Source organism: Belonocnema kinseyi, chromosome 9 (genome assembly GCF_010883055.1).
Source record: "Belonocnema kinseyi isolate 2016_QV_RU_SX_M_011 chromosome 9, B_treatae_v1, whole genome shotgun sequence".
In the NCBI taxonomy this organism is placed as follows: Eukaryota; Metazoa; Arthropoda; class Insecta; order Hymenoptera; family Cynipidae; genus Belonocnema; species Belonocnema kinseyi.
In genome coordinates this window covers 75950911-75959116 of record NC_046665.1, presented here as the reverse complement: position 1 = coordinate 75959116, position 8206 = coordinate 75950911, and the positions used below count along the sequence as shown (strand labels likewise).

Here is an 8206-nt window from a genome sequence, read left to right as displayed (position 1 = left end):
ACAATAATTCAAATACAGAAATTATAAACTTATTTGCTTATCTAAAACGGGGGGTCGATTCAACCCTAAAAAATTGTTCATTTCTTGTCCAGGATTTCCGAATTTTAAATATTTTCAAAAATACATCATCAAAAATCAATCTTGAGTCCTAAAAAATAAATAAATACAAAATGTCATGAAAACCTTTTTATCTTAGTTCGGCTTACTAGCTTATACATAAATGTAATAAAAAATCTTGATCGCGTTCTCATTACTTTTGCTATTTATAAAAATCTTTATGACATTGATTGTATCAATTTTTGTATACAACTTACCGGGAAATTCGAATCTTTAAATCTCGACCTTTGAATAAATTCGCCATCCTTATTTTCAAAAATTATTTTGCATCATTTGATTGAAATTATTTAAAAATCAATGTACCAACCTATATTAGTTCATTTTATTACCTATATACTTTTTTTGTTATTCCATGGGTTATTGTTCTATTGAGTTATAATATTATTCAGTTAAGATTGACAAAAATGTTATAAAAACCCTACTGAATAATTTTTTCTTAATTAATGTTTAAATAAATTATTTAACTTATAAATCAATTAATATGCAGGTTTTATGATTGATACAAGAAATGGTTATTTTTAACTTAAAAAAAAAGTCTGCTTGTATAAGAAGCTCTTTCTTAAATATGAGATTTCTTCTATAAATTTAATGAATTCCGAAAATCTAAATTGAAGAAGTCAGTTTTTGAGGTAGATGATTCCCTTATGAATGGATAAATATAACTTTGATTTATTTATAATTTCTAAGCTAATTTAATGTTCGATACTTTTTTATTTATGTAGTATCTGTCCGGACGTTTAGACTCATCCTTTGATTAAATAGTTTTTAAATTTGAAGAATTCATAACAACTAAAGTTTTTAACGCTTTTGAAATCAAAAGCAATGTTATTTCCATTTGTACGGAAAAAATAAAAGTTGATAATTTAGAGAGTCGACAATAATTTTTAATAATAAAAACTTGATAGCAAAATATTAAAGTTCCATGAAACGCAATTTTTTTTTGGCAATTATCATTATTTGTTCTATAACTCCACGAATTGCTTTTCCGCTATGGTCGCATTACGACCTGAGTACTGCACGCGATGGAATAATAACATTTGCATCGAAACCAAACGGTCCGTTAAAATTGCTACTCCTTGTTTCTACAGAACACTCATTTTGCACGATATTCGTAGTCTAAGCTTCCGTGGAAGAAAATCTTACAATAAAGTTGCCACTTCATAATTTATGCAATGCACAGATTATTTTAATTTTTTTATTTAATCAATAAGTTTGTATACAATTACTCATATATTACATAGAAAATACTAATTCTCAACATTTTAGTACCCATATTCATACTTTCTTTTGAAATTAAAAATAAATTAATACTTTTTACTAATATTTTTTTAAAATTTCATTTTTTTAAATGAAGTTTACACTTATTAATCCAAAAAGACTCTCTAGGTATTTCGAAACACGAAATCTTATTTTTAATTCCAAAAGTTATCATGCCTTCTTATTAAACCATTAAGCCGATAATAAATAAAGACAATAAGTTTATTTTGTTAATTTATAATTGTTAAAACTGTGTATTTGAAGTCAGTAATAAGAGACATTATGTAAGCTTCATATTAGAATGAAAATTATAATGCTATCGTACACTATCGTACTTCATATGTATTTATTAAAATTATTTAATAATACATACTTATCACACTTCGTAAAGTTTTTTTTCACTTATTTTATACAATTTCCACAAAATTTCATCAGTCATTATTGTGCTATGAACGTTGAGGATAGTCCCCATCACTTGAACACTTCCTTCCAAAAGAGGAATTCTCCAACTGCAAAAAAAATAGTTGATCAAAACTTTGTATAATATCCGCACTCATTTCAATAATTAAATTATGATAAGTATAGAATCTCAATTTATTACCAATAATTATTTAAATTGTTGGATTCTCTGCTTTAATGAAAGCTCAATTATAAGGTACCATGAATACTGATCTTTTCAGGAATAAAGAAACAAAATAAGGAATAAAGGAGCCAAACAAATTCCATAAATTTAAATGAAAGTGTTGAATTTTTTTATATTTTAAAGCAGCAGTTTACTCATAGAAGTATTTTAAGCTTCAAATCTCTTTACTAAAAGTGGAATCTGGTAGACAAAGAAACTGGTGGGAAGGCTAAAATTTATCAGGACTCTGAAAACTCGTTTCTCGTTTCATGCTTTCAGCGCTGAAAGGATTCTTAGTTTCTATTTAGCTTTTGAAAATAAAACTTCCAAAGAATATCCTACATGCCTCATAGAATGAGGTGAGTTTAGGTCTAATATGTTGAGTCAAAGGAAAAGCCGGATAAACCTTTTTTGATGCTAGCCATTGGGTCGAGATTATCTTTTCCTATTTCTCTCTAACTATAGAATACATCAAAGTCAGTACATGTCTATTTTCTATTTCGTATATATTTCAAGAATTCTCGTGACATTCTCACATGTAAGTAAACAATGTTTTTAAACGAGTTTTATATTATTTAAATCAATTATTTTAAACCTAATCATTCTAGCAATCAATAACAACCACTTATCCACGCCTCCTCCTTTCCTTTCACTCATCGTCCAACTCACGTCCACTACTTTTCTTCGCCCCAGCTTTATTCCTAACCATCCCCTTCCTTAATATCTTCTCTTAACCATTCCTTCACTCCTCCATTTTCCGCATCATCATTTTACATCTCACACCCACTTTTTTAAACTTACTACTTGCCTTTGTTTCTCCTCTCCTTCTCATACTCCCTTCGCCACTCTCCTGTACTCATCCTTACTTTTCTGATGGCCCCTCAAGTTAATCCCTTATATCACTCCTTTGCTTGTTCTACCCGCCACTTTTTCTCGTCCCTCCAACTCACCACCCTCTCTATTTTTTGAATCCTCCTGTGTGCTTCCCTGCTTCTTCCCCATTTCGTTATCATACTACTCTTCTACACGCACAAATACCGTTTACCTTTTTGGCCTATGCTTCCGATGGGCCTTAGAGATGAAAGTTTTGTATGTGTTAAACAAGTAGTAGGATGAGGGGTGAGGGGGATGCATCAACTTAATAAATTTGACATCTACCTATTAGATCCAGCCTTTACTCACTCCTTTCCTCGCTCTTCCTTGAATTTCATCCCTGCTACCAACCAGTCGCTCCTCATACACCGCCCAACCTCCTAATTTACTTGCCCCTCGCCTCCTTCGCATTTCACCCACTAAAGTCCTAAAAACAGTTGAATTCTCAAGAATAAAGTCATAAATCCCAAAAGATTATACGTAGTGTATACAGATGCAGTATTTTTTGCCGTATTTTAATTTTGAAGAACGGCATGTTTTGCCGTATTTTAATTTTTTAGCCCGGCATCTGGTCACAGAAGGGTGATTGGTCACATTTTTAATCCTTTTCCAACTCTCCTTTCATAAAAATACTGGTCAGGGACTGGTTACAGAAGAGTGATTTGTCACAAATAAAACCCCTGTTCTGTCTTTCTTTATAAAATATGAGTGTTAGTGACTGTTCACATAAGAGTGATCCGTCACATCTCGTATCCCTTTTTTAAGTCTCCCTTTAAAAAATACGCGGGTTCGTGGCTGGTGACAGAAGAGTCACAGAACAGAACTGGTCTAATTCGCATAGTTATAGAAACAGGATAATTTTGAAAATCAAAAATAAATTTTAATCAATTAATTTTAATAAGTTAATTTTAAGTCATTTCAAAAAGATTTAAAATGCAAAGTTTTGCAATTTTCTAAAGTCACAATTTAAAACTTCTGAATTTTAAAGATGTGCAACTAAAAATTCATAACTTGGATTATACCGTGTGAAAATAGCCCGGGTTAGCCCTGGCACAACAAGGTTTCTGGTCGGGGACTGACGGGGCTATGTTTGTTTTTTAAGATCCTAGCCGTGCCCTGGTTGGAGAATCGCTAGGCAAAATTTACGTAAAAACCTCAATCGGGGGCTGACTGGGCTCTAATCGGAAAAATCTTATGATCGAATGCTCAGACGGTAGCTGGCCGGGCGCTGATTGGCAATAATAATATTATTAAACTTTGTTTATAACTTAATTACTTTTTCTGATTTCATTAAGAAACGGATGCGTATACCTGCATGGATGTTCCACGCGTGGAAGTATAGTGGGCGAATATCTTTTTGGCACCACAAATTTTAAGGTTTCGTGAGTTCAAACTTACAAGCAATGCATTTCGTGACAAAACATTCGATGACACTTTTTTGAAATTCGAACTGTTTTTTTTTAATTCTAAGTTCCATCTTTATGAAAAATGGCAAATGTTCAGAAAAAATTAACATTTTTTGTCAATCTTAAACGTTGTAAAATAGTATAAAATACCTGAAAACCAAACCTTACACGAAAGTTAAAAAATTTTATTATTAAAAAATGTTTGGCATTCACGATTATATTTCTGAGTTTCGTCATTAAAAATTTATAATGTTAATAAAAAATTACATTTCATGTCATTGTAAAAAGTTGTATATCAGCCTACAGCAGGAAAAACAAAATATCACGCGAAGAAAAATTGTTGTCAATTTAAATTATTTATTTAAAAATTATTTTATTGATATTCCTATTAAAAGTTCGTGTATTGTATATTTACATAACGCTGCATAATAAAAAATAATTTAAAAAAGTGAAAACTTAAAATTTGGTACAGTAACTTTTCTGAACTGTAGCTTATGAGGATGGCTTTTTCAACGAGTTTCAACTTGTCGGTTTAGCACAGTGGTTACTGGTTAGCACTCCCGACTTCTAGGCGTTAGATTTAGGTATACGAGGTGCGTTCAAAAAATAAGGTGCCTTTATGGTTTTCTCAAAAAATATTAATTTATTCCTCAATATTTATGTTGTTCCCTTCAAAGTAATCCCCCTCAGATGTAATACACTTGTGCCAACGCTTTTTCCGATCATCGAAGTAATATAATGTTTAAAAATGTAATATATGTATTTACTATAAACAGGACTATTAATATTTAAAGTCAAAATACTCGCAATCATTTACTATTTATTTCTTAAATAGCTTTTTTGTCTTGCAACGACTACGTGAAAATATTTAATGTTGTCTGTGTGCTGGACGTGTGGAATTTCCTATATTAATATGCTCAAATTCTACAGTAAAAAAGAATTTGCAAGTAAGGAATCTTCAATATTCAGTGTGTATAATAAAAATGATGTAATTTTGAATGCTGCTTTATCGAATAGATCAATTTTGAAGATTTAAAATTGCAATTCATTCAATTATGAGCAGTAAAAATTACATCGTGGATTTATTTTTGGTCGATTCTTATAATTTTGTATATATGTAACAGCCTTTCTAGAAATATTCGATTGTAAATGATTTGCAACGATTATGAATGTTCAAAAGTTGAATCCGTTTAAATTGTAGCTGACTGTGTCAATTGTTCCCAATCGTATTCAATCGTATTGAATTGAGTAAATGTACCTACATGAAATGCGCTCTCTGTAGTTTTCGTTTGTAACGCACATGGCGCGCACGCTTTTATTGCTTAGAAATTAATTTTTTAATAATTTAACAAAAATTTTAAGAACAAAAATGAGAATGTTTGTTTAGGCAGTATTCCGAATAAAAAATCGATAGTATCTGGGTTATAACAATATGCAAATACTGCCGTTTCACGGATGTATCGGCTATATAGTGTGATTATGAAGTAGGTAGTAGTAGCTTGATTTAGCGGGTATATTGTTGTAAAACGTTTATTTATTTCTTTTTATATTCATATTTTTGACATTTGTTTGTGTTAAAAACCGCTTGTAAATAATTATAGCAATATCAAAATGATGTAGTGACAATCTTAACCTCTAACTCAGAATAATAGATACCCAATTGAAAACGATTGGAATCATTATAGAACGTAGGATGACGCCAATATTTGCAAACTCGGACCAAAAAAAATGTACATAATTCATTCAATTTTTAAATTTTTTATTAGAAAAACGTACCCAATACTTTTAAGTATCTTGCAATATAAGAATGCTGAATTTTTAAATAAGTTTGATTTGAAATTCTTGAAAGTTTCTTTTTTTAAATATTCAAAATATTTAATTTTTAATATTAAAAATAATTTGGTTTGACTATGCCAAAACTTAAAATCATAAATTCATAAACTGTGATATAACGGTATCGACGTTTTTCTACAATTCTAGCATATCAAAGAATAAGGGTTTGATTAAAAATTTTCTGAAACTGATTTTGAAATGCTAAAATTAAAAAAATTATTAAGTTTAGAATTAAGCATCTTAGAAGCCTAAAATTTACAACATAATTTTTAAAGTTTCTGAATTTGTACTTATTCAAATCAAATCGCAACAAGATTAAGAATGTACATTTTTCATAGTATAATTTCACAAGGAATAATTTCGAAATAAACAAAGTTACAGGCTTCTGAATCCATATTGTACAAGTCTGAATGCTTCATTTAGAAGAAGCGTCTAGATGGCTTGTAACTTACATACATTACTGAACGTTTAAACTTAAAATAGCTGGTTTTGAATGTTTTAATTATACACTTTAAATGCTCAGTGTTCAAAAAAATTCCACTTTGAATGATTTAGATTGCAATTTAGTCTTAAACACTTTCAATAAAAAAAGTTTCAGCTTTGAAAACTTAAACTTTCAGTTTTATTCTGTATACAATTTAGAAAGCTTAATTAATAAAAAGTCTTTCTATTATAAGATCAATTTATGTGTTAATAATGGCTAAGGATTAGAAATTGATGTCTCTTCCTGATAAGAAAATCTTTGATCTCTCATAGTATTTTTTAATTAATTAAATTTATTTAATTAATAACAGTCTGGAATTTTTTAAAATAATAAAATAATATTTCAATCGATTTTCTGAAGTTTCACGTTTTTAAAATCTCAACCGATTTTAAAACCCATAACGCTATAAACCTTTATAAAACGTGCACTATAATAAATGATTCCCGACATACGAAAGTGCTGCCATCACGTGCCAAATTACAAGTACCCGATTGAAAATAATTGGAAATGCAAAATGCTTAATCGTTGTCAATCGTTTTAGCACAATTAAGAAACACGATTTGGAACGATTGAGATATTAGTTCTATCGTTTCTTATTGATCTCAATTGATTCTTTCTAGAAGGGAGATGTTTTCGCATATAAAAAAGGAAATTTGCATAAATTTAAACTTACAGAAACTTCAGATGGGAACATGATTTTATAGAATGTCAAACTGACGAATACTAAAAGACTGGTAAACTGTGCGATAGAAAAAGAATTAAGAGGAAAAAGCTCGCGATAAAGTAAGCGGAAACATTGAGGCTTCAACGTAGAAAAATTGAATAAATGTATTTGAACATTATTATACCTAATGTATAATTTATTATTGTTACACTTTCAATAAGAATGTATATTGCGGTACATATTTATGTATTATATTTGGTATATCATTATATTATATTTTAAATACCTTTCGAATCTAAGGATCCGTTCTGACATCATGGACGATCCTTCTACCAGTGCAAGGACTGCAGAGATAAATAAAGAACAGGCTTCCACCGAGAATAATGACAACGATTGTAGCAAGAATGGTCCACGTGAAAGAAGTAACTCTAGCAGTCGTCAATTTTTTAGCAGTGGGTAAATCAGCCACTTCTTCGACGGAGATGCCCAATCTTTTTGCCCTAGCAAATAGGACCCGCAGCCTCTTGGAGGCTTTCTCACAAGACATCTTGGATACTAAGTTCCGGTTATCATGTTTCCAGCTCCAATCAGGATGTTCGGAAAACGCCTTGTGCTCCCAAATTTGATGTTTATCATCCTCTCTAATGCTAGAGTTCCTCAGGAAGACCTTCCCCAGAACCGAAACTCCAATCCTTCATCGAGTTTCTCTTATCTTTGTTAGTAAACATCTTAGTCTTGATGAGCTTCTGCAGATTCCTATTAGCATCGAACTATTTACTCTCACCTGAAATCATCATTTCAATTGCAAAATTTGTATTTTTTCTTACCAAATAAATATTTGGAACGCTCTGACAGTTAATTTTGTTTAATTAATTAAAAATCGTATAGCTTGTTTGCTCTTAGACAAATTCAATTTTTGTTCGGAACAATCGAAATTGTGTGTGTGGGGG

The 8206-nt window shown here is 30.4% G+C and overlaps 1 long non-coding RNA gene across 2 annotated transcripts in view; it reads right to left on the bottom strand.

Moving 5' to 3' along the window:
* Window positions 1–1393: 1393 nt before the first annotated feature.
* The window catches only part of LOC117179906, a 36440-nt gene continuing 29627 nt past the window's right edge, over window positions 1394–8206 (bottom strand). For both annotated transcript variants that reach the window (XR_004467967.1, XR_004467966.1), the window contains 2 exons: window positions 7543–8040; window positions 1394–1883 (listed from right to left, as the gene is read on the bottom strand). This is a non-coding gene — a long non-coding RNA (uncharacterized LOC117179906). The remainder of the gene's footprint in view (window positions 1884–7542; window positions 8041–8206) is intronic.